This window comes from Propithecus coquereli, unplaced genomic scaffold (genome assembly GCF_000956105.1).
Source record: "Propithecus coquereli isolate 6110/MARCELLA unplaced genomic scaffold, Pcoq_1.0 Scaffold108, whole genome shotgun sequence".
Classification (NCBI taxonomy): Eukaryota; Metazoa; Chordata; class Mammalia; order Primates; family Indriidae; genus Propithecus; species Propithecus coquereli.
The window spans coordinates 3586731-3593788 of record NW_012134747.1 but is presented as its reverse complement, the minus strand read 5'-3'; positions in this window follow the sequence as shown (position 1 = coordinate 3593788).

Genomic DNA, 7058 nt, shown 5'->3' with positions numbered 1-7058 from the left:
TTGTAACATGAAAGTAGCTAGCCATGAAATATGTAAGCAAACAAGTACAGCTCTGTTCCAATAAAACTTTATTTATGTACATTGAATTTGACTTTCACATGATTTTCACATGTTACAAAACATTCTTCTTTTGATTTTTTTCAGCCTTTAAAAATGTATAAATCACTTTGAGCTCACAGGTTATTTAAAAACAGATGGTGGGTGCATCCATACCGTGGAATACAACTCAGCAATAAAAAGAAGCAAACTCTTGACATAGACAACTTGTATAGATCTCAAGAACATTATGGTAAGTGGAAAGAGCCAATCTAAAAGGTCATGTACTGTATGATTCCATTTACTTAACATTCTCAAAGGACAAAAACAGAGACGGAGAACAGATTAGTGGTTAGGAGTTAGGCATGATTGGAGACAGGAGTATGGCTGTGACTACAGAAGAGGTGGCATTAAGAGAATATCTGTGATAATGGATAGTTCTGTATCTTGATTGAGGTGGTGGCTACATGAATCTGCAAATGTGATAAAATGGCTTTGACACAACACACGTTGTGCCAATGTGAATTTCCTGGCTTCGATATTATACTATAATTATGTAAAATGTAACCATTGGGGGAAACTGAGCAAAGGTACATGGCACCTTTCTGAATTATCTTTGCAACATCATGGGATTCTATAATTACTCCAAAATAAAAAGTTAAAAAACTAAAAATGACACACAGACAATGGGTCAGGTTTGGCCCATGAGCTGTAGTTTTTCAACCACTGGAATAGGAAAGTAATATTTGCAGTATATTTAATAGGGAAAAATTAATACACAGAATATTTAATAATATACAAGTCAATATAGAAATGACAAATAACTATTTTTTTAAAAGTGAATAAAGGATATAACCAATTCACAGAGAAACGCAAGCAATAAAAACATTTTTAAATGGCTAAAATAGCCCAATAATTAAAAAAAATTAATGACAAGCAGCATTGTCCCATAGTATCAAAAACATACAAGACGAATATCATCAAGTATTGACAACATTGTGGAGAAATGTATAGCGACACACAGTGTTAGTAGGAGACTATTGGTGAATTAACTTTGAAAGATGATTTGGTGATTTTTACCAAAAATTTAAATAAACATGCCTTTGGTCCACAATTCCACATATCAGAATTAATTCTATGGATATACTCACACAGGACCACAAAGATATAAGGACATTTACTGCAGTTTAGTTGTTTTTTTTTTTTTTAAATAAGCTTTATTGAGGTTTAATTTACATACCATAAAATGACCTCATTTTGGTCGGGTGTAGTGGCTCATGCCTATAATCTCCTGAGAGGCTGAGTCATGAGGATTGCTTGAGGAGTGCAGGAGTTGGAGATCAGCCTGAGCAACATAGCGAGGCCCTGTCTCTACAAAAAATAAAAAAATTAGCCGGGCATGGTGGCGCGCCTATAATCCCAGCTACTCCGGAGGCCGAGGTGGGAGGATCACTTGAGCCCAGGAGTTTGATGTTACGGTGAGCTATGATTGCATCACTGTACTCCAGCCTGGGTGACAAAGTGAAAACTTGTCTCAAAAAAAAAAAACAAAAATTAGCTTGTTTTAAGTACATAAGTCAATGATTTTTAGTAAATTTACAGAGTCATACAACTATTACCAAAATCCAATTTTAGAACATTTTCATCACCCCCCAAAAGATCATTAAGACCAATTTGCAGTTCAGTGTTGTTGTCACCCCTACCCCTAAGCAACCACTAATTTACTTTCGTTTCTATAGATTTGCCTTTCCTGGACACTTCATGTAAGTAACACATTTTAATTTTAATTGGGATATGCCCAATACTCAACATCATAAATCTTTCACTACTGCCCTAGTTCCAGCTATGGACATAATTTTAAAAATTATGCTCAAATTTAGCTTAAAAGCATGAAGAATACAGCTTCAGTAAGGGGGGAGATGGAAGCATATTAAATGGCATGTAAGAGAAATTGGTATTAATACCTTTACATGTATACTGTCTTTCTTCAGAATTTGATAAGCAAAATCAATTGAACTTTGTCACAGAATAATTCTGAGCTGCTGCTATACTTTTCCTCATCCATAGGGCGATACAAAATTGATCTGTGCATTTTCAAGGCAGGAGGCATTGGTACTTTGACAGAGTTCTATTACGGCGACAGTGTGCCTATTATGCCAAATATCTAATGTACACCTAATGATTGTATTATACACAGAAAGCCGTCATGCACTGATTACCAACTGCTGTTTATAATCTTTGGAATACATTTTTCTGATGCTGAAGAAAATGATGGAAAAAGTCACAAGAGGGAGAAAATGGAAAAGAAAGTGATCCATAAACAATAGGGCTTCAGATAGCTCCATGTGGCTACATCAAGCCTCATGATGTCTGAGAATCACTGACAATTTCTAGGAGCATAACAAATTTTCTAGGCTTAATAGCACTAAAGCAAATAGTAGCCTCTGATTTAACATGTGCAAAGGTGCCAGGGGCGTGGTAACACTTGACACCATGAATCCTGTGCTGCTTAGGCGGACTGCAACTGCGAGCTGATGATACCCCAACCGTAAATGGTCATCCTAATTAAGCAGTGATCAATTTTCCCAAGGGAAAACTGCTGGTTTAAAAGTTCAGAGCTGCTTTCTATGTTTGTTATGATCAAATTATGTTTTCAAGTATTTTATAGGTTCAGAAGAAAAGAAAAGAAAAGAATAGAAAAAGACTTGGTTTCTTTGAGCAGTGTATGCACCAGCAAATTGAGCCATCGTGACAGAAGTCAAGACAACCTAGGGTATTCTTAAATGGCACCAGATCCTGAAACTCTGCTACCTTCTTTCCATGCAGCATTAGAAGGCAACCATTTAGGAAGAAAAGTGAGCAAGTGGTAGGAATAGGTGGGCTGGTTCCTCAAAGCGTTAAACATAGAATTACCACATGATCCTACAATACCACTCCTAGGTTTATACCCAGAGGAATTGAAAGCAGGGACTCAAACAGAAACTTGTACGCCAATGTTCATGGCAGCAGTATTCACAATAATCACAAAAGGTAGAAACAATCAAAGTGTTCATCACCAGATGAATGGAAAAACAAAATGTGGTTGATATTAATACATAAAATTAAATATTATTAATGCTTAAAAAGAAAGGACATTCTTTTATTTTTTCATTTTTTTGAGACAGTCTCACTCTGTTGTCTGGGCTAGAGTGCCGTGGTGTCAGCCTAGCTCACAGCAACCTCAAACTCCTGGCCTCAAGCGATCCTCCTGCCTCAGCCTCCTGAGTAGCTGAGACTACAAGTATGAGCCATCATGCCCAGCTAATTTTTTCTATTTTTACTAGAGACGGGGTCTCGCTCTTGCTCAGGCTGGTCTCAAACTCCTTAGCTCAAGGGATCTTCCTGCCTTGGCCTCCCAGAGTGCTAGGATTATAGGCGTGAGCCACCATGCCCAGCCAGGAAATTCTGATGTATGTGACAACATCAATGAACCTCGAAAATATTATGCTAAGTGAAATCAACTAGACATAAAAGGATAAATATTATATGATTTCACATATAAGGTACCTAGAATAAGTAAACTGACAGAGGCAGAAGGTAGAATGGTGGTTACTAGAGGCTGGAGGACCAAAGAATAGGGAGTTATTATTTAATGGACACAGAATTTCTCTTTACGATGATTAAAAAGTTCCAGAACTGGACTTTGCTGATAGCTGCACAACATTGTGAATGTATTTCATGCCACTGAATTATATATTTAAAAATGGTTAAAATGGTAATTTTATGTCATGTATATTATACCACAATTTAAAAAAAGCTTTTAAAAAAGGACAAAAAATTGGGGCATAGGTAAGATGAGCACAAATGTTTTAGAATTAAACTTTTGATGTCTGATTGTCCTGTTTTACTTAACTTTCTGTGAGGTCTTAAGGCTCAAAGAAATAAGAATAGCTAATTCTGGCTATTTATGATTCCAATGAGAGGAAGAAATGAGCCAGTTTAAAATTCTAGATTACAAATTAATTTCTTCCTTCATTACTTCAATAAATAATTATTGACCCCCCTCTATGTGCCAGGTACTATTCTAGGCGTTCGTGAACAGGAAGAAAAAGCTCTCCTAGAGCTTAGTGGAAGAAATGTAATAAACAAAGAAAGCTTTAAATGAACAAGAGAATTTCTGATAATGATATTTCCCATGAAAAAAGTAAAATAGAGTGACAGGGATTGGGAGCAAAAGAGGGAAGGATGCTGCTTTTGAGAGGGGAATCAGGAAATATTGAGACCAGAATGATAAGAAAGAAACAATAGAACCCAAACCTGGAGGAACATTTCTGCTAGAGGATACACTCATAAAAAGGTCTCGTGGCAGGAAACACATTGACATTTTCAAGAATCAGAAGGAAGGCTCTTGTCATAGATCCTAGTGAGAAAGGGAGGAGAGCCAGGAGATATCAATGGAGAATTAGGGTCTTGGAATGCCCTATGAAGGAGTGTGCAAAGGGAACCCATCGGAATAAAGCAATGAAGTGACATGATACCATTTATGTTTTGAAAGGGAACTCTGGCAGCTGCACGGAGAATGGATTAAGACTGAGTTAAAAATGGAAACATGGATACCAGTTAGCATGGAGGTCAGATATGAGTCTAATACACTAGTCCAGGTGAGAGACGATGGTATCTTAAAACAGGGAGGGTGATGCTAATGAAAGGAGTAGAAGAATTAACGGCAACTGAGAATAATTCATCAGAGATATTTCGAAGAATCTTAAAAGATCATTTTTTAAAATGTATAACCTGAATTGTGTCTGATACCTTACAGTTTTTTCACAGCATATCAATTGGTTAATATTTGAAGGTAAGCATACACTTTCATAGGAAGAAAATGGATAATTGGGTATAGTAAATAACCAAGGCTATTGTGCTCTCCTTGCTATGTAATTCAGCATCTCAACCTAAACCAGTGACAGTTATATAAATGGCATATGTAAGTCCTTAAAAATAGTTGATGAATAAAAGAACATACCTAAATAATTAATCTCTTCCTCAAAGACTTAAATGTTACATTATTCACGCAGGTGTGTTGGAAGGCAATTAAGTTCCACATGTATTTTGGTTGTGTTCAGTTCTACATTAGGTGCTGAAAATGTAAAATTAAATAAGCAATAGACTTCGCTTTTATAGTTTTTGCAGATCATATTTTGTAATGATGATGATGACAATTCAAGGAAGCTTTTATAAGGCTTATTCCCAATTTCCTTCTTCATTCCAGGTAAATCCCATAATGCTTAGTCTAAAACACTCTCTTCTCAGAACTGTCATAGGGCAATTCATTCATTCTCAAGTAAGTTTAGGAAGTGTGGAGCAAAACAATGTTACAAGGATTTAACTTGACCACAAAAGTCTCAATCTGTAATATGCTAATGTGCAAAAGGGACATAGTATGTATGCATATTTTACATTATAACTCTTTCTGAAGGCACCCCTTTTAACATCTATCCAAACAACATCATAAAGGACCAAATTTGGGAAATGTTACTTGACACAGTCTCTTTACTTATTCTCTGTACTGTCTCCTATCCCTTTGGGACACAATCCAGGTCCCTTGACTTTTTGACCATGTAGTGTCAAGGTCTCTCTATCCTTAAGGCAATAGGAGATTCATTCTCTTTTCTCTTGTATGAATCACTTTTCTATGAGAGCCTTGCTGCCTAGTAACTAGTTTCTGACCTTGATAAGTTTAATATGACCTGCTTGCTGGATCAGCCCATTCTCATTATATTATTGGGCTTTAATAGACTCCCTTTTAGAAGCATATGCTAGATCTATCTCTGGAAGATTACTCAGACCAAGGAAATTACCCATATTTTTCTCCACACTGACTCATGAGGACCATAACCTTTCAGATAAGGAAAAATGGTCTAAGGCACCACTTTCCAAACTTTTTTGTGCTTCTGAGTCATCTGAAGAATTTCATAATAACACAACTTCCCTGGCCCTACCCTAGGCCTAACTGGATCAGAAAGATATTACAAAGTGATTCTAATGTAACTAGATCTTGGATATTATAATTCAATTTTATTTTTGTTGCCTTAAATTTAGGAGTAGAGCTAAGTTTATAATGAAATAACTTACCTTTGTTTATTGTTTTATAGATTTAAAAATGTTTCTCCAAAATCTCTGAGATGTAGGCGGGGCAAATATTATAATTTCCATTTAATAAATGAAATCCATGAAACATCTGGGAGCTTCTGATCAACAGTAACCAAGGTCAAGGTCCCTGACTTCGGTCTTCACAATTTACCAGTGAAGAGAGACAAGCAGTAGCAATAAGGAATGAAAAGTGTTATGATGAGACAATGGAAGGAGCACCGGGGTATGATGAGAGCACGTAGCAGGGCAGCCAACCCACCAGGGGGATGCCCAGACAAGGCTTCCGGCTCAAAGAATGAGTAGAAATGAAAAATTAGGGAGGAACGTGCTCCCCAGGTTGGAACAATCAAAATTTGAGAAGGGCCAAGGCAAGAGAGTGAGAAAAGAGTTTAGGAAATGCAAATTAGTTCAGACTGACTAAAGCAGAGGCTGAAGGGAGGAAAGTGGCAAAAGATGAGGCCGAAGAGGTAGACAGGAGGCTGTAAGCACAGTGAAGGTCGCAGGGACTTATCTAAGGACAGTGGGGAGCTACTGAAAGACTCCGAGCAGAAGAGTGGCCTGATGAGGTTTGGGTTTTCCAAGGCTTACTTTGGGTGCAGAGGGGAGAATGGTGTGGAGGGTGGTGGAGGTGAGGAGACAAGATAAGAGACTGCATCAGAATTCCTCAGGAGAGGTGCTCATGCTTGTACCACCAGAGCGGAGGCAGTAGAGAGAAGAGATAGGTGGTAGAGTCTGTAGTATCTGGGCAACTAGGTGCCCAGTGGTACCATTCATTGAGACAGAGATCAATATGGGAGGAGCTGGCTGGGATGGTGTCCAATTTGGACATATTAAAGTATAAATGTCTAGGAGGCAAATACATAAATAAGTATTATGGGTTGGAAGTGCAGGAT